Source organism: Entelurus aequoreus, linkage group LG05 (assembly GCF_033978785.1).
Source record: "Entelurus aequoreus isolate RoL-2023_Sb linkage group LG05, RoL_Eaeq_v1.1, whole genome shotgun sequence".
Taxonomy (NCBI): Eukaryota; Metazoa; Chordata; class Actinopteri; order Syngnathiformes; family Syngnathidae; genus Entelurus; species Entelurus aequoreus.
In genome coordinates, this window is record NC_084735.1 from 52,708,450 (window position 1) to 52,735,605 (window position 27,156).

Genomic DNA, 27,156 nt, shown 5'->3' on the forward strand with positions numbered 1-27,156 from the left:
ATCACAATGCTTGACTTTGTCCGTGTAATAAGTCAGGCTGACAACATTTCAAATCCTTGCCAAAACTGCACAGAACAGGTTTTTTGCGACGTGGCAAACCAATTTTTTTTTTTTTTTTAAGTTTGAAAAAATATGCTGTAAAACAAATTCAACTGTGGCAAAATGAAGAGCACTGAATTAAATTCAGTTTCAACCAGATTGTTTTTTTTTAACCTATATAAAACATTTTAAATGTGATAAAACATGTCATACATGGCATTGAAGTCCCTAAGTGAGGCATAAGAAACATTTTGGAGTGGTTGTGACAGTGGTGTCTATCCCAGGATGTTGTATCAGGTACTTGCTCATTTCCAACAGCGTATTTTTCGGCAAAAAAAACCTTTGATATTTGATATCTATTGATTTTAAAGCTTGAATAGGGTGTCAAATATTACAATTAAATTATAGTATGTCTTCAATCAATTCATATAAAACAAGCTATACAAACACTTTGGAGAGGTTGCCATGTGGGTACCCAGGTAAGCTAGCTCATTTCCATAAGCTTATTTTTGGCCATTAAAGCCCATTTTAAAGCCTTATGACAATTTTAATACTTATGTAGAGTGTCAAATATTACAATTAAACTGTTCTTTCTACATTTATTCAATCACTTCATATTAATGAATAAGCTAGAACAATATCTGTTAGCCTTAAAATTGGTACAGAAAGCCTGATCCGTCAAACTAGCACACATTCTAATAAGAAACTCAATAAATGTCACTATTTCAATCAATCAATCAATGTTTATTTATGTAGCCCTAAATCACAAGTGTCTCAAAGGGCTGCACAAGCCACAACGACATCCTCGGTACAGAGCCCACATACGGGCAAGGAAAAACTCACCCCAGTGGGACGTCGATATTTCAATGAACATATGATATTTTGTTCAAAAAAATTAACTTTGAATAAGGAATATATTTACCACGAACAATAAAACATAAGACCACACATATTTGACATATATTAGCATCACATTATTTACATTAAAATTTGTTTTTTAGGTTTATTTAGATTCTACCAGATAATTACAATTATCAATTAATATGACATCTGCCTACTATCTGACACCTGACATGTTAGCTACTTATCTTTGTTTTTAATGTCTATTTTCTATTTCTTGCTGGATCTACTCTCTATTTTATGCTGCTGCTGTCACATATACTGTATATACTGTAATGTTGTATATGGTCATTGTTATATATTGTATATTTGTTATAGACATAATAGAATATATCTGTATATATATTATTCCGTACACACATTATGTATTTATTCGTATATGTTAGATTTTTTTATCGCTAAATTAGTCTATTTATACCTACATTGTCCTTTCCATCCTTACACTTTCCATCATTGTAACTGAGCTACTGTGTTGAACAATTTCCCTTGTGGATAATTACAGTTTTTTTAAGTCTAAGTCTAGTCTAATAGATGAAAAAAAAAAAGATTACCAGTGACGATCAAAAAATTTGTTGGTATAGTGGCCGTGCCAGCAACTTGAGGGTTCCAGGTTCGATCCCCGCTTCCGCCATCCTAGTCACTGCTGTTGTGTCCTTGAGCAAGACACTTTACCCACCTGCTCCCAGTGCCACCCACACTGGTTTAAATGTAATTTAAATATTGGGTTTCACTATGTAAAAGGGCTTTGAGTCACTAGAGAAAATTGCTATATAAATATATTCACTTCACTGTAAAAACAACTACCACAGCTTTTACAGTAATAAAACTGGCAGCTCAGTCGCCAGAATTATACCATAAAAATAAGAGTGGTCCTTTTGTTTAATTCACAGTAATTCAGAGTAAAAACCATCGTAAATTTTACTGCAAAATTCTGGCTACGCAGCAGCCATTTGGTTTTTTTTCAAACCGTAAAATACATTTTTTTATTAGCGTACGCAAATACCTACAGAAAGACCCTAAATTGGAACAAAAACCTGCTATTTTTTTTTCTCCAAACAACACACCTTTCCTAAACCACGCCTTCAGAGCCTGAGTGGAAAAGACTTGTTCCGACTTGCATCACTGTGGTGATTATGGAAAACGGACGTAGATACAGTGCTCATTTGTGTTTCATGGTAATTTGCGCTGGCAAGTGGAGCAGGCAGCGCTGCTGTGTGAGTGAAGCAGAGGGGCCAAGAGGAGGATTAGATAATCAAACAGTGTGCCACTTTAAATAATCTCTGGCTCCTCTGGGGGAGGTGAGACTTAAAACTGGAGCCCTTTCGCTTTAATTGTCTGATTTTCCCATCATTATAGTTGAGGGCCTCAGTAATTCAGGCTTATTAAATATTCAGGAGCCATGCTGGGAAGGACGGCAGAGGAACCGCGGATGAGTGAGAAGCAAATATGGCTATTTAACAGATGAGAACATGATGTTGATATTGGAATTATTTGATTCCTGCAAATCAATAATTTCACTTTTCTTTCGGATATTTCTTATAAACAAACTGCTTAAAGAGAAGGCCATCGTCAGATTTGTGATTCTTAAATAAATGTTCAGTTATATCCGTTTTCTAGGCATTTATTGATGGTACCACACTGTAAAAAAAATACATCTGTAAATTTTACAGAAAAATTCACAGGTTTTTTTATTTTTAATTTTTTACACCAAATTACTATATTTTACTGTTATTTTAAAAAACAGAATCTAATTCTGGTGACTGAGCTGCCATGTTTTTTCACCATAAACCTTTTTTATTTTTTTACAGTGAAGTGCTGTAAATTTAAAAACACTGCCGCTTTTATTTTTACATTGAAATTCTGGCAACTGAGCTTATGTCTTTATTTTTATTTATTTTTTACCGTAAAATATATGGTTGTTGTTTTTACCATAAATTACTGTATATTGAAATAACTGTACCAAATGTAATTTTTGCAGTACAATTTTGGGACTGGGCTGTTTTTTTTAAAGTACTATCTATGGAAGATGTTTTTGCAGTGGAGCGCCAAGCAGTGTTAAATTTGTAGACTAAAAATGTTCATTTTAGCTATCGCCAACAAGCTATTTTCACCTGAATAAAATAGGACGATAACGAGTCAAAACAAATGCATGTTTACGAAAACAATGACGAAATTAATAGACAATTAAGTCGATGAATAAAAGCTAGAGAAAAATAATTGACAGAGAGAAAATCGAATCATATTTAATATTTTCTTTAGGTCGGTGGGGCAAATTAGGAACCTATTCAAGGAAAGTAGCTTGTAGGAGATGGGTGGGGCTAAATCACAGCGGGGATCCAATCAAAACTAGAACTACAAAGACACAGTGTTTAGATTTTTACCGGGAAACAAGACTGTATTGTAGGGATGTAATGATAAACAGTAATAATGATGACGGCGACAACACGTTTTTCCCTGTTAAAAAAACACATACCCAAACCTAAACTTCTATAAACACATTACTGTCTGAGCAACTAAGCTATTTAGTTGTGCACGTTGAACCTACAAGCAGTGTTCTCTTAGCACGGAATTCTGATAATCGATCTTTCCTCAGAGGAAAACAGACGAGGTGTTTTTATGGCGTGTTCACGTACCACTGAACAGAGTAGGACAGACACAACGCCCGCCAGGAGTGACACATACTGTAATTAGAATATATTGTATTTGTTATGCACTTTTCATTTAAATTAAGTGCTACAGTACAAACAAATATTTACAGTACAGCAATAAAAGATTAGCTATTAAAACAGATACAACACTAAGACTAAAACAATTCAGTGAAACATAAACACAAGAAATGCAAAATAGTGTTTTTCCTAACAGTGTGTCTATTTATATTAGTTATGTTTAAAAAAGCTTTTTGGGCATATTAGACATTAATAATGATAACCGTGATCATTTTGGTCACAATAACCGTGATATGAAATTCTCATATCGTTACATCCCTACTGTATTATTACACACATCATTACAATATGTCTTCTACCCCTGGAAGAAAAAGACATTTGGAGACGTTTTACCTTTGCAAGGGAGACAACAAGACACGTTGTAAACCCTGTGGCTCCAATTTCTCTGGTAAAAATACAACCAACTTGAAGTGTCTTCTGCAGGCGTCGATGCAACAGTAAGTAGGCCTTATCTAATATTTCCAAATTACTCATACTGTACTGAATTACTGTTACTATTAAAAAAAGTAGAAAATATTGTTTATTTATGTTACCATTTTAGTCACGTATTATTCAATTGAGTTATTGAAAAATATGCAAAATGTCAGCTAAAACAATAACACACAATAAGGTTTAGTGTGAAATGTACGACTTGAAATATTCATTGTGTGCAGGTCTTGTTGTGAATTTAGTTTTAGAAATGCTCTGAAAAAAATAATAAAAGTGCTTTCAAGACAACTTCAAAGATGCGTTGTCCGCTATACTATATCCATCCATCTATTTTCTACCGCTTGTCCCTTTTGGGGTCGCGGGGGGTGCTGGAGCCTATCTCAGCTGCACATGGGCGGAAGGCGGTGTACACCCTGGACAAGTCGCCACCTCATCACAGGGCCAACACATATTTTAGTCAAAAAAATGTACTGTAATTTTAGTCGACTAAAATGTTGAGGAATTTTCTTGACTAAAACTGGACTAAAACTAAATTAATTTAGATGACTAAAATATGACTGAAACTGAAATACATTTTCATCAAAAGACTAAAACTAAAACTCAATTAAAAACAGCTGTCAAAATTAACACAGTCCCTATTTGACTGTTAGTAGACACAACTGTACCTGGTTGTCAATCAGGAGACACACATGTCCGTGACTGACTATCAAGAGACACACCTGTCCCTGGCTGTCAATCAGGCTACACCTTTTCCTCAGGATATACACGTATCCCTCGTTGTCACTCAAGGGACACACCTGTTCCTGATTGACAATCAGGAGACACACTTGTTCCTGATTCTCTATCAGGAGACGCACATGTTCCCTGGAGACGAGAAGGTTCATTGACTTATTATCCAATGTAAATATTTTAAAATGTGCATTTTTATATCATGATTATGACGATAATTATTCTTATTACAATTGTGTGACCATCACTTACTCAATTATAATAGTTATGTATTTCTGAACCAAAATAATTATTTGTATTATTGTTATTATTTTGGAACATTTCCTGTTCTAACCAATAGTTAGGTCCTTTGGACGCTAAAATTCATTGTTCACCAGAATTACCCATTTCTGGCCCAACAATTCCCATTGAAATTATTGCACATCTTAACCTATTTAGATCATTCCAGCACCAAAAAAGTCAAGCTAACAATTGTACACATCTCCAACATTCCCAGTTTTCCAGAAATTATACATCCCCATAACAAAAAAATATTGTTGATGTTTAAAAATTCTTACTACTTCCACATTCCTCAACAGAGTTTAAACCATTCCAACTTAAAACATTTAACTCATTCAAAATATTCAGGCTATGTTTTTAAACATCCCAGACAAGTCTACTTTTTCTGTAAATACTGAAAATGTCACATTTCTACACAAATTGCCTTCTCTAGTTATTACTATTATTATGCCTACTACTACTATTGTTATCATATTGCAACACACCAGACAAGTGTATAAATGAGATATTAAATGGATTCACATTAATATCCCGGCCAAATTCTAGAATAGAAGAGAAGCGTCAAAATGACAGAGGAGCTATCCATGGTGCTGAATGATACCACTTAGCCACGTCTTCTCATGATGATACCGTACATTAAAAAAATAAATTAAAAAAATGTAACATTTAATTTCAGTCTCTGAATTGAATTTTTAGTGGCCTGAACTTTTTTTTTTTTTTTTTTTAAATCAAAACTTTAACATGTTAGGCACGAGGTGGACAAAAACCCCCAAATATCATTAAAAAAAGGTTTAAACTGCATCAGGATCTTCCAAAGTGTGGTACATTCGTTATATTTACAGGACATCTTTTTTCTGCATCTCAAAATGTTACACTTTTTATCCAAAAAGTTCACATTTTGTACACAAATATTCTCTATGCTGTTGAGAATCCTTAAAGTTCCACATTCTCACAAATGTTCACAATTATCAACTTATTCCAGCACTTCTAAATTATTTTCTGCCCCATCCCCCAGGAAAAAATATATATATTTGGCACCACCACCACAATCTCAATAAATAGTATCATGTGTCTATAAAAAATGTATATAAGTACACCTTTGCATAACATTGTATATCTATTAACATTAAAGAAAACAAAAAAAAAGAAATATAGATCAACTTATTAATAAATTACTTTGTTAACATTGTTTTTTAGTCTGTTTCACAAAATATTTAACATGCATCGATTTGCCTGGAATTCAAAAACAAAAATACTTCTTATTTAAACTTCACAATATTTTTAACCAACTTGAACCATTTGATACTGAAAAATCAAATTATAAATAATACATTCAAATTAATCAGCAACATTAACACAGGAACACAATATTTAAAATGTAACAAAATGAGAATGTCAGGATTAATAGCTACAATGAGTACACGTTGTAGTGCACAGCTTTTCAAAGAGTGTTTCTACTCATAAAGCATGTTCCCTGGGGTCACATTTGCCCCCATGGAATCGTAACCCCCCCGCCCACGCCCCACTATCTAAGAAAAAATGACTTATTCAAACCATACCATTATAACATGAATGTATTGACATAATTCAAAACATACAAGCTAACAAATCTCCACATTTCCATAATGCAGGCCTAAAGTCATTTTCATATTTCTCAACTCAGTTTAAACATTAAAAACAATCAAGCTAACAATGTTCCAAATTCCTAAACTCCTAAATTTCTCACAATCCCACATTCTATCATCCATAAATCCCATTTTAAGTCATTTTGCCATATTTTTAAACCTATCCAAAACATTCCAACATCGAACAATGTATGCTAAGAATGTAACAAACACTATTAATTAGGGCTGTGAATCTTTGGGTGTCCCACGATTCGATTCAATATCGATTCTTGGGGTCACGATTCGATTCAAAATCGATTTTTTTTTTAATTCAACACGATTCTCGATTCAAAAACAATTTTTTTTCCCGATTCAAAACGATTCTCTATTCATTCAATACAAAATATTTCAGCAGGATCTACCCCAGTTTGCTGACATGCAAGCAGAGTAGCAGATTTTTGTAAAAAGCTTTTATAATTGTAAAGGACAATGTTTTATCAACTGATTGCAATAATGTAAATTTGTTTTAACTATTAAATGAACCAAAAATATGACATATTTTATCTTTGTGAAAATATTGGACACAGTGTGTTGTCAAGCTTATGAGATGCGATGCAAGTGTAAGCAACTGTGACACTATTGTTCTTTTTTTTATAAAAATCTAATGATAATGCCAATGAGGGATTTTTAATCACTGCTATGTTGAAATTGTAACTAATATTGATACTGATGTTGATAATATTCATTTTTGTTTCACTACTTTTGGTTTGTTCTGTGTCGTGTTTGTGTCTCCTCTCAATTGCTCTGTTAATTGCAGTTCTGAGTGTTGTTGGGTCGGGTTTGGTTTTGGAATTGGATTGCATTGTTATGGTATTGCTGTGTATTGTTTTGTTGGATTGATTACTTAAAAAATAAAAATAAAAAATAAAAATGTAATAATAAAATAAAAATAAAAATCGATTTCTTAAAAATGAGAATCGATTCTGAATCGCACAACGTGAGAATCGCGATTCGAATTCGAATCGATTTTTCCCCACACCCCTACTATTAATGTATTTATTTTCACATGTTGCAATCCATTTAAGACATTCCAAAATGAAACATTTAAGCTAACATTTTTCCACATCAATTTCTAAGTATTCCCATGATTCCACATTTCTCAACTTGCTCAAAGCATTCCAAAATCAAAACATTCAAGCAAACAATTTTCCACAGTCCAAAAAAATTCAACATGTTCATGTCACTCTATGTTTTCTGTAGCAAATCATTCTTATGTTATGTTCCCACATTTCTCAACTCAATCATTTCGTTATCAAAAGAAAGTCAAAAAAATTACCAATATTCCCATATTTCCATTTATTGGCCTAAACATTCAAATTGAAGTCATTTTTCCAAATTTCCCAAACCATTCAAAACATATACACATCAAAATATTTAAGATACCCCAAAAATAACCAATTTCCCCATCATTCCACATTTCCGGCCTAAAAATTCTCATTGAAGTCATTTTTCCAAATTCCTCATCCCATTCAAAACATTTCATCATTATAAGATTCAAGGCAACAGTTTTTTTATATCCCCCCAAAAATCCCAGTCTTCACATTATTACACATGTGGGGCCTGAAAAAGTATTTTTTACACATCAAAACATTCAAACTAAAAATAAAAATGTTCCCAAAATTCCACTTTACTATCCCAAAAAATCCCATTGAAGTCATTTTCTATATTGTATTTGCACAAAGAAACATGGTTTGTATATCCTCATCTATTGGTATGAAAGTATTCCATTTAGTTATTATTTCAAAGGTTACTAGAGTCAATGACATCTTTAAAACTAACTAAGTCTCCTGGCTGATATATAATAAATATGTCTTAAAGAATGATTATTGTGACCAAATATGGCAATATTATCATTAGTATTTAAGGAATGATAACACTTTGATGAATGTATTTGAGGCCCCAGCGTTAAGAGGAAGTGATGCAGTGTAAGATGTGATTAGTGTTTGAAGATTAGAAGACCGATAGGTGTTGTGCACACAATGAGTGGCTTGACACAAATGTCACACTTCAGTACGTTTGGACCTAAAAGGCTTCAGGCGGCCACAGATATTAATAATAATATCACATGAAATCACATTAAAGCAAGATGACGCATTCTACTTCATAGACTGGAGTTACACGCTGATTAAGAGAGCTCGTTAAAAGCCATAACATGTCTGCACTCGAGCGCCATTAAAACAGTGAGATGCTAAACATGGTTAGAATCTACTATTTGTTTAGGAAGAAAGAGAACTCTATCTGGTGAATAGCACTGTAAGTATTTGACTATACAACATATACAAGTATGGAAGAAAGTCTTTATGGTCACATATACAACATACAGTATCTACAGCATAATGTAGTCTCTGCATTTGACCCATCCTCTCTTAAGGAGCAGTGGATAGCGCCCAGGAATAAAAATAAAAATAAATATATACACTATATAACATCATTTTCAACCAACTGCAAAAAGTCATCTTTTCAAAAACGTTCTTATTTTTAAAGCATGAAATTACTAGCATAATAACAATACATATATATATATATATATATATATATATATATATATATATATATATATATATATATATATATATATATATATATATATATATATATATATATATATATATATATATATATATTTATAATTTCATTAACTGGACCCACTCGGCATCCATTGCATCTGGTCGTCCAGGATGCAAATTGTGATTGATAGAAATAATATCATACAAAATTTACCAAATACTATCTATTATATACTTATCTAGTCGTTACAATGTTACTGTGAAGTTTTATCTATAATATTATTTACAGGGGTTAGTGCATCTGCCTCACAATACGAAGGTCCTGAGTAGTCCTGAGTTCAATCCCGGGCCCGGGATCTTTCTGTGTGGAGTTTGCATGTTCTCCCCGTGAATGCGTGGGTTCTACTCCGGCTTCCTCCCACCTCCAAAGACATGCACCTGGGGATAGGTTGATTGGCAACACTAAATTGGCCCTAATGTGTGAATGTGAGTGTGAATGTTGTCTGTCTATCTGTGTTGGCCCTGCGATGAGGTGGCGACTTGTCCTGGGTGTACCCCGCCTTCCGCCCGAATGCTTCTGAGATAGGCTCCAGCACCCCCCGCGACCCCAAAAGGGACAAGCGGTAGAAAATGGATGGATGGATGGATTATTTATTTATAATATTTATCCATGATAAACTTGGTATTTTTCTGTTATTCAACAATTGTCCTGTAGTTATTATTCATTCTTAAACCATGTATCTACTGTATTGTTAATGGTGATATTGTTTTGATCTTTTGAATATACAATATTGGGATATGAATCGTTCCACCAAATTGTCTCCAGAAAACGTTGAAACGCATGTAAAAAAGGTTAAAAAAAAAAATTAAAATAAAAAAGTAAAACAATTTGATTGCATATTTCATGAATATAATTTGAAAAATGACATTAAACTACTTTGAATTTCTGCGTAATAAAATTAGACTTATTTGTGTTACTCCTGATTTGTCATGACAGTTTTGGACTTGTGTGTTTTTTCTATGTTTCTTGTGTGTATTAATCTTGTTGCAGGGCTCTATTTCCTTGTTTTTACTTCCTGTTTGCTTCCATTTGATCACCATTTTACCTGTGGTCTCACCTGTTTCTGATTGACAATCGGGAGAAACACCTGTCCCTGATTGACCATTAGGAAACGTACCTGTCCCTGTTTGGCAATCTGGAGACAACTATTTTTTTCCGATTGACAATCAGGAGACACACCTGTGTCTGATTGACAATCAGGAGAACTACATGTCCCTGAATGACCATCAGGAGACACACCTTTTCCGGAATAACCATCAGGAGACACACCTGTCCCTAGTAGTCAATCAAGAGACACACTTGTCCCTGACTGACTATCAAGAGACATAACAATCCCTGGTTCTCATTCAGGACACAGTTATCACTGGTTGTCACTCAGGAGACACACCTGTTCCTGATTGACAATCAGGAGACACATTTGTTCCTGCCAAAAGAACTGTAGACACCTTAATATGTATTACTTCCTATACTGTATATACTGTGTATACTGTATATACTGTTATACTATTTGACATTGCACTGGCACTGTATGTAACTACTGTACTTTTACTTGTACTGATACTTCTACCATAACTACTGGGACTTATTGTGCAACTTATTGTCTTGTAATTAATGTACATCAGAGCTATTCAAATTGTTGTATTTTTTTGTATTTAGTGTATTAGATTCAGCAACTAGTGTTTGGATCCCACTGTACGCAATATCTGAAGAGCATGGAAAAAAGCATTTCACGGTGGTGTACTCTGCATGTGACGAATAAAACCCTTGAACCTTGAACCTTGATTGTCTATCAGGAGACGCACATGTTTCTAATTGACAATCAGGAGACAACTTTTTTTCTGATTGACGATTAGGAGTCACACCTGTGTCTGATTGACAATCAGGAGAACCACATGTCCGTGAATGAACATCATGAGACACGGAACAAAATGGCGGCGCATTGATATGCAGCAGCTTGCGGACGCTCTTGGGAGTATAGAGCGATTTGGCAAAAAGCACCCGTCATTTCTGTCAATTTCATGACTGGCTCAAAGCGTGAACACTCTGTGATCACATACGACCGACAGACAATTCTGGATGTGGACAGATCGGGTCGTTATAGACTGAAAGATGCATGCACGGTGGACCTCCTCGCTAGCATGGGAATACTTCGCGGGCTACATCCAGCGGCCTTTGTAGCAGCGGAGTCAAGTGCTAGCGGGGACCGCCAATGGTGGAGACGTAAGCGGTGTGAGCGGAAGCGGAAGCGGGGATGCCGAGCGGGGCTGACAACAAAGAGAAAAGCTAATCCTCAAAGAAGCGTGGAGTGTCCGGGTAAGGAGTCATATAAACTAGAACTAGCCGGCGCCAGGCTGGATAATCCCTGCACACATAGCAATTCTCCTAGAATAAAACACAACTCACATAATGTTTTTTCTTTTGTGACCGTGTCAGAGGCAGACATACATTGTACTGAGGTGGCTAACTATGATGCGTTCAGTTAATCGCAACATCTAGCAAACAATCGGAACATTCCCGTCGTATCAATTCCTAGATATGGTCGAAAATATTTAAAGTGCACTACGCATAATAAACGCAACATTATTAATATTGCTACTTCGGATAATTTCAACAAACAATCCTCAAAACAGCCCACTACCTATAATATGGGCTTTTTAAACATAAGATCATTATCTTCCAAAACGTTATTAGTTAATGAGGTCATTAGAGACAACAAACTTGACGTCGTTGTTCTCGCTGAGACCTGGCTCAAACCAGACGATTTTTTTTGCGCTAAATGAGGCATCTCCTCCTAACTATACGAATGCACATGCTGCCCGTCCTCTTAAAAGGGGAGGAGGTGTCGCACTAATATACAATGAAAACTATAATTTTACACCTAACCTAAATAATAAATATAACTCGTTTGAGGTGCTCACTACGAGGTTTGTCACACCGCTACCTCTCGACCTGGCTGTTATCTCAGAGTTTGTTGCTGATCTAGTGACGCATGCCGACAATATAATCATAATGGGGGACTTTAATATCCATATGAATACCCCATCGGACCCTCCGTGCGTGGCGCTCCAGACTATAATTGATAGCTGTGGTCTTACACAAATAATAAATGAACCCACGCATCGCAACGGTAATACGATAGATCTAGTGCTTGTCAAGGGTGTCACCACCTCTAAAGTTACGATACTCCTGTACACTAAAGTAATGTCCGATCATTACCTTATAAAATTCGAAGTTCTGACTTATTGTCAACAAGCTAATAATAATAATAATAACTACTATAGCAGCCGCAACATTAATGCTGCCACAACGACGACTCTTGCTGACCTACTGCCTTCGGTAATGGCACCATTCCCAAATTATGTGGGCTCTATTGATAACCTCACTAACAACTTTAACGACGCCCTACGCGACACCATTGATAGTGTAGCACCGCTAAAGCTAAAAAGGGCCCCTAAAAGGCGTACCCCATGGTTTACAGAAGAAACTAAAGCCCATAAATTATCATGTACAAAGCTGGAACGAAAATGGCGTGCGACTAAACTTGAGGTTTTCCATCAAGCATGGAGTGATAGTTTAATAACTTATAAACGCATGCTTACCTCAGCTAAAGCTAAATATTACTCAAATCTCATCCACCTCAACAAAAATGATCCTAAATTTTTGTTTAGTACAGTAGCATCGCTAACCCAACAAGGGACTCCTCCCAGTAGCTCCACCCACTCAGCAGATGACTTTATGAATTTCTTTAATAAGAAAATTGAAGTCATTAGAAAAGAGATTAAAGACAACGCATCTCAGCTACAACTGGGTTCTATTAACACAAATACGACTGTATATACGACGGACACTGCCCTCCAAAATAGTTTCTCTCTCTTTGATGCAATAACATTGGAGGAATTGTTAAACTGTGTAAATGGGACAAAACAAACAACATGTTTACTTGACCCAATTCCTGGGAAACTTATCAAGGAGCTTTTTGTATTATTAGGTCCATCAGTGTTAAATATTATAAACTTATCACTTTCCTCTGGCACTGTTCCCCTAGCATTCAAAAAAGCGGTTATTCATCCTCTACTCAAAAGACCTAACCTCGATCCTGATCTCTTGGTAAACTACCGGCCGGTGTCCCACCTTCCGTTTATCTCGAAAATCCTCGAAATTTTTTTCGCACAGCAGCTAAATGAACACTTAGCGTCTAACAATCTCTGTGAACCTTTTCAATCCGGTTTCAGGGCAAATCACTCTACGGACACAGCACTCGCAAAAATGACTAATGATCTATTGCTAACGATGGATTCTGATGCGTCATCTATGCAGAGGTGGATAGTAACGCGCTACATTTACTCCGTTACATCTACTTGAGTAACTTTTGGGATAAATTGTACTTCTAAGAGTAGTTTTAATGCAACATACTTTTACTTTTACTTGAGTATATTTATAGAGAAGGAACGCTACTTTTACTCCGCTCCATTTATCTACATTCAGCTCGCTACTCGCTACTGATTTTTATCGATCTGTTAATGCACGCTTCGTTTGTTTTGGTTTGTCAGACAGACCTTCAAAAGTATTAGCTAGCGCATGCCTGCGTTTCATCAAATCAAATGCAGTCACTGGTGACGTTTGACTCCGTTTCACCAATCACATGCTGGTGACTTTTGACCAATCAAACAGAGCCAGGCGGTCACATGACCGTCACACGCGTACCCCAACTTAAAGAAGTTGAAAAACTTATTCGGGTGTTACCATTTAGTGGTCAATTGTACGGAATATGTACTGTACTGTGCAATCTACTAATAAAAGTTTCAATCAATCAATCAAAAGTGTGAAGGAAAAAAAGACACTTTTTTTATTTCAAACGTACATCCCGTCAAAAGCCTAAAGACTGACCGCACAGTTCCTGTCTTCACAATAAAAGTGCCGCTCCATCGCGCCTGCGCTACCAAATTAAGAGTCTCTGAAAGCCGGTGCAAACAAGCTAGCAAGCTACGGAGTTTGCCGCCAATGTATTTCTTGTAAAGTGTATAAAAACGAATATGGAAGCTGGACAAATAAGATGACAAAAACCAACCACTTTCATGTAGTATTAGACAGAAGGAGGAACTTTTTTCTCCTCCATTTGAAAACGTGGACGTTATCAGCACTACTGTCTAATTTCAATCAATGTAAGGCATCATAATCAGATAATACACCAACTTATATTCTTGTCTTCATGAAAGAAAGGAATCTGTATGTTAAACATGCATGTATATTCATTAAGACACCTTTAACATGTGAACAAAAACGGCAAAATAAATAAACATAAATTATATACTGTATATATAAATGTATGTATGTGTATATATATATATATATATATATATATATATATATATATATATATATATATATATATATAGGCTCCAGCGCCCCCTGCCACCCCGAAGGGAATAAGCGGTAGGAAATGGATGGATGGATGGATATATATATATATAATATGTGTGTGTATGTAGAAAATGGATGGATGGATGGATATATATATATATATGATATGTGTGTGTATGTATATGTATATATGAGGTAGATCACCTCGACTTGGTCATTTATTAAGTAATTGATTAACGTTGAAAAACTTATTGGGGTGTTACCATTTAGTGGTCAATTGTACGGATACAAGTTTCAATCAATCAATCAGTGAATACCTACTGAGCCTATGATGCTGTTAAGTTATTGTGGCTCAATTTGCCTTAATTTTTTTTATGTTAATGTATTATTATTTAAAGGCCTACTGAAATGATTTTTTTTTATTTAAACGGGAATAGCAGATCCATTCTATGTGTCATACTTGATCATTTCGCGATATTGCCATATTTTTGCTGAAAGGATTTAATAGAGAAAACCGACGATAAAGTTTGCAACTTTTGCTCGCTGATAAAAAAAAGCCTTGCCTGTACCGGAAGTAGCGTGACGTCACAGGAGCTAGTATTCCTCACAATTCCCCATTGTTTACAATGGAGCGAGAGAGATTCGGACCGAGAAAGTGATGATTACCCCATTAATTTGAGCGAGGATGAAAAATTCGTAGATGAGGAACGTTACAGTGAAGGACTTGAGAGACAGTGATGGACGTATCTTTTTTCGCTCTGACCGTAACTTAGGTACAAGCTGGCTCATTGGATTCCACACTCTCCTTTTTTTTTATTGTGGATCACGGATTTGTATGTTAAACCACCTCGGATACTATATCCTCTTGAAAATGAGAGTCGAGAACGCAAAATGGACATTCAGTGCCTTTTATCTCCACGACAATACATCGGCGAAATGCTTTAGCTACGAGCTAACGTGATAGCATCGTGCTTTAACTGCATATAGAAACAAAAAAATAAACCTCTGACTGGAAGGATAGATAGAAAATCAACAATACTATTAAACCGTGGACATGTAAATACACGGTTAATGCTTTCCAGGCTGGTGAAGGTTAACAATGCTGTGCTAACGACGCCATTGAAGCTAACTTAGCAACGGGACCTCACAGAGCGATGCTAAAAACATTAGCTCTCCACCTACGCCAGCCAGCCCTCATCTGCTCATCAACACCCGTGCTCACCTGCGTTCCAGCGATCGGCAGAAGGACGAAGGACTTCACCCGATGCGTTTGGCGGCCCGGAGACGTAGGAAGTCAAGGTGAGGTCGGCGGCTAGCGCGGCTAGCGCGGCTAGCGCGGCTAGCGCGGCTAGCGCGGCTAGCGCGGCTAGCGCTCCAACAAAGTCCTCCTGGTTGTGTTGCTGTAGTCCGCTGCTAATACACCGATCCCACCTACAACTGTCTTCTTTGCAGCCTTCATTGTTCATTAAACAAATTGCAAAATATGTCCAAAATACTGTGGAATTATTAAATGAAAACAGAGCTTTTTGTATAGGATTCTACGGGTACCATAACTTCCGTTACTCTGACTTTGTCACGCACATACGTCATCATACCGCGACGTTTCAGTCGGATATTTCCCGGGAAGTTTTAAAAGTCACTTTATAAGTTAACCCGGCCGTATTGGCATGTGTTGCAATGTTAAGATTTCATCATTGATATATAAACTATCAGACTGCATGGTCGGTAGTAGTAGGTTTCAGTAGGCCTTTAATATATATTATTGTTTTAGATGCTTAAGAGATATTCCTGGCTCTGAATTTGCTCATTGCTATTTTTATGTTTTTATGCATTATTTGTTGCCGTCATCATTAAACGAACAGGTTACTCATCAGTTACTCAGTACTTGAGTAGTTTTTTCACAACATACTTTTTACTTTTACTCAAGTAAATATTTGGGTGACTACTCCTTACTTTTACTTGAGTAATAAATCTCTAAAGTAACAGTACTCTTACTTGAGTACAATTTCTGGCTACTCTACCCACCTCTGCATCTATGTTGCTGCTTCTTGATCTTAGCGCTGCTTTCGATACTGTTGATCATAATATTTTATTAGAGCGTATCAAAACACGTATTGGAATGTCAGACTTAGCCTTGTCTTGGTTTAACTCTTATCTTACTGACAGGATGCAGTGTGTCTCCCATAACAATGTGACCTCGGACTATGTTAAGGTAACGTGCGGAGTTCCCCAGGGTTCGGTTCTTGGCCCTGCACTCTTTAGTATTTACATGCTGCCGCTAGGTGACATCATACGCAAATACGGTGTTAGCTTTCACTGTTATGCTGATGACACTCAACTCTACATGCCCCTAAAGCTGACCAACACGCCGGATTGTAGTCAGCTGGAGGCGTGTCTTAATGAAATTAAACAATGGATGTCCGCTAACTTTTTGCAACTCAACGCTAAGAAAACGGAAATGCTGATTATCGGTCCTGCTCAACACCGACATCTATTTAATAATACCACCTTAACATTTGACAACCAAACAATTAAACAAGGCGACTCGGTAAAGAATCTGGGTATTATCTTCGACCCAACTCTCTCATTTGAGTCGCACATTAAGAGTGTTACTAAAACGGCCTTCTTTCATCTCCGTAATATCGCTAAAATTCGTTCCATTTTGTCCACAAGCGATGCTGAGATCATTATCCATGCGTTCGTTACGTCTCGTCTCGATTACTGTAATGTTTTATTTTCGGGCCTCCCTATGTCTAGCATTAAAAGATTACAGTTGGTACAAAATGCGGCTGCTAGACTTTTGACAAAAACAAGAAAGTTTGATCATATTACGCCTATACTGGCTCACCTGCACTGGCTTCCTGTGCACTTAAGATGCGACTTTAAGGTTTTACTACTTACGTATAAAATACTACACGGTCAAGCTCCTGCCTATCTTGCCGATTGTATTGTACCATATGTCCCGGCAAGAAATCTGTGTTCAAAGAACTCCGGCTTATTAGTGATTCCCAGAGCCCAAAAAAAGTCTGCGGGCTATAGAGCGTTTTCCATTCGGGCTCCAATACTATGGAATGCCCTCCCGGTAAAAGTTAGAGATGCTACCTCAGTAGAAGCATTTAAGTCTCATCTTAAAACTCATTTGTATACTCTAGCCTTTAAATAGACTCCCTTTTTAGACCAGTTGATCTGCCGTTTCTTTTCTTTTCTTTTCTACTCTGCTCCCAACCCGGGGGTGGACCGCTAGCCTGTGCATCGGATGGGGACATCTCTACGCTGCTGACCCGTCTCCGCTCGGGATGGTTCCTGCTGGTCCCACTATGGACTGGACTTTCGCTGATGTGTTGGACTTTCACAATATTATGTGAAACCCACTCGACATCCATTGCTTTCGGTCTCCCCTAGAGAGGGGGGGGGGGGGGGGTTACCCACATATGCGGTCCTCTCCAAGGCGTCTCATAGTCATTCACATTGACGTCCCACTGGGGTGAGTTTTCCTTGCCCGTATGTGGGCTCTGTACCGAGGATGTCGTTGTGGCTTGTGCAGCCCTTTGAGACACTTGTGATTTAGGGCTATATAAATAAACATTGATTGATTGATCTTTTCCTGAATGACCATCAGGACACACACCTGTCCCTGGTTGTCAATCAGGAGACACACTTGTCCCTGACTGACTATTAAGAGACATAACTGTCCCTGGTTCTCAATCAGGACGCCTTTTACCTGATTGACAATCAGGATATACACTTATCCCTGGTTGTCACTCAGGGGACACACTTGTTCTTGATTGACCGTCAGGAGACACACTTGTTCCTGATTGTCTATCAGGAGACGCACACCTTTCTAATTGACAATCGGGAGAAACACCTGTCCCCGATTGACCATAAGGAAACGCACCTGTCCCTGTTTGGCAATCGGAAGACAACTTTTTTTTCCTGATTGACAATCAGGAGACACACCTGTGTCTGAATGACAATCCGGGGACACACCTACCCCCGATTGATAATAAAGACACACACCTGTCCCTGCTTATCAATCAGGTGACACACCTGTCCCTGGTTGGCAATCAGGAGGTTTCTCATACCCAGCATCGGATGAACGTTGCAGGATCATTGTTGCTACATGCTGGTGAATGGATGTACATTATTATATATTTTGGTCCACTGCTATGTTTATGTAATGTGTTGTAATTGGTGGTTTTAAGGGTGAACCCTAGGAAGTCCATAGCAAGCAACCATTGGAGTGGAGGCTAATGGTTATCAAAACAAATGTTTAAGTGGATTTCACACATGACTGATTTCTCAGACAAACTGCTTTGAATCAAGCAGATAACAAAATAATGTGTGTTTTTGTAATGCCGTCACAACACTGACACTGAACATGTTTCTATTCCATCTTTGCTTTTCCTTTCTCGCCTCCTTGGTGTTTTCCCCTCGTTCCCCTCCCCCATCTCTGCCTGCAGCGGTCAAGCCGCTTGACAGCCGCGCCACCTGACAAACATCAATCAAGGTTGCTACGGAGACCGAATCAGTCCCCCCCTCTTTCATGTATTCTGCTCTCTCCCATGCGGTTGTTTGTTGACTGAAGATGATTTAGTGTTTGTTTGCTCCGCTGACGAGTAAACGCATCATTAAGCTCGCACCAGGTGTGAATATATAAATGTGATTCAACTCATTGAAGCAATCTATTAAAGGGGCGCTCTTTGGGATTATTGCCGAGGTAGCGGACGCAAACCCCGACATGTCTTCAGATGAGGCAGGCAGACAAGCGTAGGATGGAGGTGTCCATCACTGCTAACCCGCAACAGAAAAAAATAAGCGGTGTGCAAATCGGGCTGCTCAGTAATGGAGTACAAATAATCAAGACTAAGACTAAGACTCCTCTGCTGATGTGTGAGGAAACATACCGTGGTGATACACAATGAAATAAAATAAAATTTTTGCAAAAAACTTTGTCCTGGTTTACGTATTAACTCTCGGTTATCATTGGACTAGTGTTGTCCCGATACCGCTACCGGTACCAAAATGTATTTTTCTAAATAAAAGGGACCCACAAAAATTGCATTATTGGCTTTATTTTAATACAAAACTGTGCGGTACATTAAACATATGTTTATTATTGCAAGTTTGTCCTTAAATAAAATAGTGAACATACAAGACAACTTGTCTTTTAGTAGTAAGTAAACAAACAAAGGCTCCTAATTTAGCCTGCTGAACATATTGTGTCATTTATCATTCTATTATTTTGTCAAAATTATTAAGGACAAGTGGTAGGAAATGTATTATTAATCTACTTGTTCATTTACTGTTAATATCTGCTCACCTTCTCTTTTAACATGTTCTATCTACACTGCTGTTAAAATGTAATAATCACTAGTTTTGGATGATACCACAAATTTAGGTATCGATCAGATACCAAGTAGTTGCATGATCATACGTTGGTCATATTCAAAGTCCCCATGTGCCCAGGGACATATTTCCTGAGTTTATAAACATAATATTAAAAAAAAAAAATTAATAGATTGTGTGATGCTAAAAAATATTGATGTAATCATAGTATTATCGACTAGATACACTCCTGTACTTGGTATCATTACAGTGGATGTCAGGTGTAGATCCACCAATGGCGTCATTGGCGGTGATGCCGGTGAGCTACGGTGTGTAGTGAAACATGTTTAGCTATCCCTCGTCCTGCAGTGATAATGCTACTTGTAAGAAACTTAATCAAATTAAAACAAATTAGGATGGCACCAGACCTCAATAGAACCCCCAAACTGATGGAAATAATTGAGGTTAAACATAATCAAAATGTGTTACAAATAGCTTGGCCCCTCAGACAAAAAAGGAGAAAGAACCCATAGGGTAATAGGGATTACAGAACGAAACAAAAAAATTAAATAAAATAAAAATAAAAATAGTCACGACCGTCCATGTTGGAAATTATGTGACCACCGTTAGCCAGCGTGTGAATTGCCACACTCAAACATTGCTTCCTATTATGAGTACACATTTAAAGTGGTGGTCAGGGCTTAGAGCAGCAAATTCAACAAAGGCCCACAGTGTCCCCAGTGAATGCAACGTTGTCATAAGTCAGGCCTCTAAAAAAGTTGAACTTAAGTATTTATTCCAGGAGCTGCACAGTCAAGGTGCAAATTGTTGTCATGTCCAGCCGTTTTGTAGGGGTAAATAGCCGTCCAAGCACATCAGGTATCTTGCGTGCGGATTGATGTCAAGAAGTCCTTGGCCTCTGTAACCGATCCGAATCTCTTCTTACCATCATCCTTTGTTACTATAACAAGCCTGGCTGGGAACAATAATGCTGGTCATAGGCCCATTTGGTAGAGCTCCGACATCACATTGCGGTACTTTTGGCGTTGTTCCACCACTTCAGGTGTGTAGTCCTCGTAGATGGCAACGGGGTACCCTCGGTATTGTAGCTTGCCTCTCCTGGCCCTGGCCTTGCAGATAATTTTCTCCTTCACCTGGTACTTGTGTGGCTGTATCAGAACGGGCCTCGGTCTCTGGTCTGGCTTCGGCTTGCTAGCGAGTGTCCGAAGGGCCCGGTCGCACTCCGGCGGTGATTCAAAGAAATCCTCGTCAAAAATCTCCTTCAGTAGCTCCGCAAAAAAGGTAGTTGGACGTGGCCCCTCCACGGACTCTGGTATGCCGACCACTCGGATGTTATTTCGCCGACTCCGGGATTCGAGGTCGCTAACTTTAGCCCGTAGCTTACCTTCGATCTCCATTAGCTTAGCACATGTTGCTTTCAATTCTAACAGGCGTTCGTCTTGCAAGGTAGCATTTTCCTCGAGTTAAGTAATTTTCTGAGAGTGTTCAAAGACCTTGGTGTGTACATTATCAATCTTTGTCTCGAGTGTAGAAATTGCTGTCCTGAAGTCCACGGAGAGGGCCTGGCGGTGTTCTTCCAGAAGACTAGCTATAGCCGACATGTTGACTTCGCCGGCACCCCCGTCAAAGGAATTAGGGCCGGCACCGGTATCTCTGGCGCTCTGCTTCGTCGAGTGAGTTGGCATTTCTTGCCGGTTGCAACTCCGGAGTAATATAATCAACCGCTCCCCGGTGTAGTTTATGGAGTTTTAAAGGAGTGGCAATGTAAAAAGTTGTGGGAGGGAGACTCAACACGTGTCTACTCTATCTTGCCCAAACCGGAAGTCCGACTATATTTATTCTTAATTAAATGTATTTGGTGTTTATATGGTCAGTTGTCTGCAACATACTAATTGGAATTAAATGTTTTCTTTTGTGAAACATTGATTTCTTATGATTTGTCCCTTTTGGATCGGATTCCTAACAAAAACCGAGGTACTGTATTTATACCTTCTGAGGTAATTTTATGATAAAACTCAAACTTGTATTATTTAGCAAATTGGTTAGGTTTGTATCAACATTTCCTCATGCGTATTGGATGTCAGGAGACCAATCAGTTCTTTTATTCTTTTTGCAGCTTCTTTTCTTTTCCATACACCACCAAATCACAACAGACATAATTCAATATAAAACAGGCTCAACTAAATATTCTTATTGTATTTATGCTGTTTAAATAGCCGCGTAGTCACATTTACAATTTATCATCTGCTGTCTGCATTACATGCAAAGGAGCGCTCGCATCGTTGAAATGACACATTTTATCTTGACTCTGTGGATTATTCTGGTGTCTTCCTATGGCTATGCTGGGTATGGTCACTGCATACTTGACATGAACACTTTCAGCAGCCAGCACTCCAGTAGCTGCTAAACAAGATGCTAACCAGGGAGATGACTCCCCACAGACTCGTCGTTAGCGTCATTAGTGCCACACCAGCTAGCAGAGGGTTAAATAAATATTGGGCGAAGCAGCTGCTTTTGCAGTCTGCCCGTGTTCCTGCCTGGTCCCAGCCTGATATCAATCACATGCATCAATTAGTGCCACACTCTCCCGCTACGCTCGTTAAACCGACTTCAATGGGGAAGACACAACTCCATATAATGGTGAGTGAGTGAGTGAGTGAGTGAGTGAGTGAGTGTGTGTTTGAACAGCAAGTTGAGAAGGTGCCAATGAAAAAGTATATTGATGGATGGATAGGCAGACGAGTTAATTGGATGAGTGAGTGAATGAGCGACTGGATGATGGGGAAATGGATGTATGAGTAGATGAGGTGGGTGGGTGAGTAAACAGGGGATTAAATGAGAATATGATGGATGATGTGAGCCGAGTGAGTGAGTGAGTGAGTGAGTGAGTGAGTGAGTGAGTGAGTGAGTGAGTGAGTGGGTGCGATAGGTGGATTAGAGAGTGAATCAGTGTTTTAATAGCAAGGTGAGGGTGTGCCAGTGAGGAAGTGTATGATGGATGGATGAATGCATGAGTAAATTGGATGAGTGAGTAAATGAGCGACTGGATGATGGGGAAATGGATGAATGAATAGATGAGGTGGGTGGGTGAGTAAACAGGGGATTAAATGAGAAGATGATGGATGATGTGAGCCGAGTGAGTGAGTGAGTGAGTGAGTGAGTGAGTGAGTGAGTGAGTGAGTGAGTGAGTGAGTGAGTGATATAGGTGGATTAGAGAGTGAATCAGTGTTTTAATAGCATGATGAGGGGGTGCCAGTGAGGAAGTGTATGATGGATGGATGAATGCATGAGTAAATTGGATGAGTGAGTAAACGAGCAACTGGATGATGGGGAAATGGATGAATGAATCGATGAGGTGGGTGGGTGAGTAAACAGGGGATTGAATGAGAAGATGATGGATGATGCGAGCCGAGTGAGTGAGTGAGTGAGTGAGTGAGTGAGTGAGTGAGTGAGTGAGTGAGTGAGTGAGTGAGTGAGTGAGTGAGTGAGTGAGTGAGTGATATAGGTGGATTAGAGAGTGAATCAGTGTTTTAATAGCAAGGTGAGGGGGTGCCAGTGAGAAAGTGTATGATGGATGGATGAATGCATGAGTAAATTGGATGAGTTAGTAAATGAGCGACTGGATGATGGGAAAATGGATGAATAAATAGATGAGGTGGGTGGGTGAGAAAACAGGGGATTAAATGAGAAGATGATGGATGATGTGAGTCGAGTGAGTGAGTGAGTGAGTGGGTGATATAGGTGGATTAGAGAGTGAATCAGTGTTTTAATAGCATGGTGAGGGTGTGCCAGTGAGGAAGTGTATAATGGATGGATGAATGCATGAGTAAATTGGATGAGTGAGTAAATGAGCAACTGGATGATGGGGAAATGGATGAATGAATAGATGAGGTGGGTGGGTGAGTAAACAGGGGATTAAATGAGAAGATGATGGATGATGTGAGTCGAGTGAGTGAGTGAGTGAGTGAGTGAGTGAGTGAGTGAGTGAGTGAGTGAGTGAGTGAGTGAGTGAGTGAGTGAGTGAGTGGGTGATATAGGTGGATTAGAGAGTGAATCAGGGTTTTAATAGCATGGTGAGGGTGTGCCAGTGAGGAAGTGTATAATGGATGGATGAATGCATGAGTAAATTGGATGAGTGAGTAAATGAGCAACTGGATGATGGGGAAATGGATGAATGAATAGATGAGGTGGGTGGGTGAGTAAACAGGGGATTAAATGAGAAGATGATGGATGATGCGAGCCGAGTGAGTGAGTGAGTGAGTGAGTGAGTGAGTGAGTGAGTGAGTGAGTGAGTGAGTGAGTGATATAGGTGGATTAGAGAGTGAATCAGTGTTTTAATAGCAAGGTGAGGGGGTGCCAGTGAGAAAGTGTATGATAGATGGATGAATGCATGAGTAAATTGGATGAGTTAGTAAATGAGCGACTGGATGATGGGGAAATGGATGAATGAATAGATGAGGTGGGTGGGTGAGTAAACAGGGGATCAAATGAGAATATGATGAATGATGTGAGCCGAGTGAGTGAGTGAGTGATATAGGTGGATTATTGAGTGAATCAGTGTTTTAATAGCAAGGTGAGGGGGTGCCAGTGAGGAAGTGTATGATGGATGGATGAATGCATGGGTAAATTGGATGGATGAATTAACGGATGAAAAGATGAGGTGGGTGGGTGACTAAACAGGTGATTCAATGAGCGGATGATGGTGTGAGTGAGTGAGTGAGTGAGTGAGTGAGTGAGTGAGTGAGTGAGTGAGTGAGTGAGTGAGTGAGTGAGTGAGTGAGTGAATGGATAGCAAGGTGAGAGGGTGCCAGAATGAGTGAGCGGACAGCAAGGTGAGAGGGTGCCACTGAGGCAGTAGATGATGTATGGAAAGGCGAGTAAGTTAGATGAGTGAGTCAATGACTGAATGATGCATGGATGAGGTGGGTGGGTGACTAAGTGAGTGAGTGAGTGATGCAAGTTGATGAGTGATTAAATTATGATGAATTGATGACGGGTGTGAGTTAGTGAGTGAGTGAGTGAGTGAGTGTTTGGATAGCAAGGTGAAAGTGTGACATTGAGTAAGTAGGTGAATTTGGGTGAATGAGTGACTTGGAGGATGAATGGATAAATAGATGAGGTGGGCAAATGAGCAAGGGATTGAACAATGATGAATGGATGATAGTAGCTGGTAAGTAAGTGAGTGAGTGAGTGAGTGAGTGGATAGCAAGGTGAGAGGGTGCCAGAATGAGGGAGTAGACAGCAAGGTGAGAGGGTGCCAGTGAGGCAGTAGATGATGGATGAATGAATGGATAGGCGAATACGTTGGATGAGTGAGTCAATGACTGAATGATGCATGGATGAGGTGGGTGGGTGAGTAAGTGAGTGAGTGAGAAAGAGAGTGAGTAAGTGATGCAGGTTGATGAGTGAGCAAGTGATTAAATGATGATATATTGATGATGGGAGTGAGTGAGTGAGTGAGTGAGTGAGTGAGTGAGTGAGTGAGTGATTAAATGATGATGAATTGATGATGGGAGTGAGTGAGTGAGTGTTTGGATAGCAAGGTGAAAGTGTGACATTGAGTAAGTAGGTGATAGATGGGCAAGTAATTTGGGTGAATGAGTGACTTGGAGGATGGATGGATGGATAAATAGATGAGGTGGGCAAATGAGCAAGGGATTGAACGATGATGAATGGATGACAGGAGCTGTTGTGAGTGAGTGTGTAAGTGAGTGGAGGATGGTTAGACAAACTACAAGGTGAATAAGTGAGTGGATGATGGATGGCTAGATGAATAGATGGTGGGTGAGCAAGTGATTGGATGATGGTTAGATGAATGATGGGAGCCAGTGTAGGAGTGAGTGAGTCACTGGTAAATAGATGGGTGATTGAACTGATGAGTGAGTGAGTGAGTGAGTGAGTGAGTGAGTGAGTGAGTGAGTGAGTGAGTGAGTGAGTCATAGTCAGCATTTGCATGTTCATTCAAACGAATGTAGCTGCACGCATGCTGGTGTGATGGAAAGTGTACATAAAACCAAACAGCTGCTAATAGAACAATGAACAGTAATATTATGAACAGTAAATCAAATCATCACGTTCCAAGATTTCCAAGGTAGAAATGTCCAAGGTACAAGAAATCAAATAAACTGAAAGTCAATTTCATATGAGAACCATGATAAAAAAAAATAAGCATATTCATGAAAAAAGCAGCAGCAGTGCGGTGATTGTGTCCCGCTGTTCTCATTTAGCTTATATGAATAAACCAGCATGAGACAATGACGACCTGAGCCGGCTCTAAAAGGTGATAATCAATGATTACCGAGCTGATTTACATCATTTATCGTCTGATGCCTGCGATCTTAAACAGCCAATTAAACCTTCAATGTAATTTAGCTGACAACAGCCCCATGAAAGGAGAAAAAAATTCCTGGCTGGCGAGAGCAGCAAAGTAGCCACAAGTGCCACCATCTTGCACTAAATTAACCCGGCAATAAACGTGCTGTCATCTCAGGAAGAATACACAGTGCCGCAAATAACTGATTTACATTCTATACTCGCTCTGAATTGTGCTACCAGTTGCTGTCGTGTCCATGCTAATTAGCAGGTAATGAGAGCATAATTGAGGAGCGGGGCAACGAGAGGAGAGATTCAGGTGCGGAATAGCTGGATGAGATGCTGAGACTGTATCACACCGGCCCGTCCCTCCTCCACCACTACAATGAGGGGGGTGCACGCAGAGGAGGGGGATGGGGAGCAGGTGCATAAGAGAAGAAGTCCATCGCTTTGTATGGGTGTTGCTCAACCTTCAACGCCGTCCTCTGCAATGGACAATTTTTTTATTTTTTTTTGCAGGTATGTAAACCACACATGTCCACTACAGAGGATGGTGCTTTATGCCAGGTTATTCTAGAATATAGCACAAAAATAGAGGTAGCAATAAGCATGTAAAATACTAACCCCCCTTCAATTGTGAACATCTCTTCAGTTTAGGTGCTTTACGAGAGAGCGGTGAGCTGGTTACTGTGGCAACCAGGAGAGTGACTCCTGGCTTTATGCATATAAAGGGAGGTGGAGGGAGAAACCAGAGTGCTGCTGAGGGGATGGATCAGAGGGAGGTGTCAGTAGGTTACAGCGCA

The 27,156-nt window shown here is 38.8% G+C and overlaps 1 protein-coding gene across 5 annotated transcripts in view; it reads right to left on the reverse strand.

Annotated features, from left to right (window-relative positions):
- The window catches only part of dscama (Down syndrome cell adhesion molecule a), a 304,891-nt gene that overhangs the window by 150,577 nt on the left and 127,158 nt on the right, over positions 1–27,156 (reverse strand). The window lies entirely within an intron of this gene.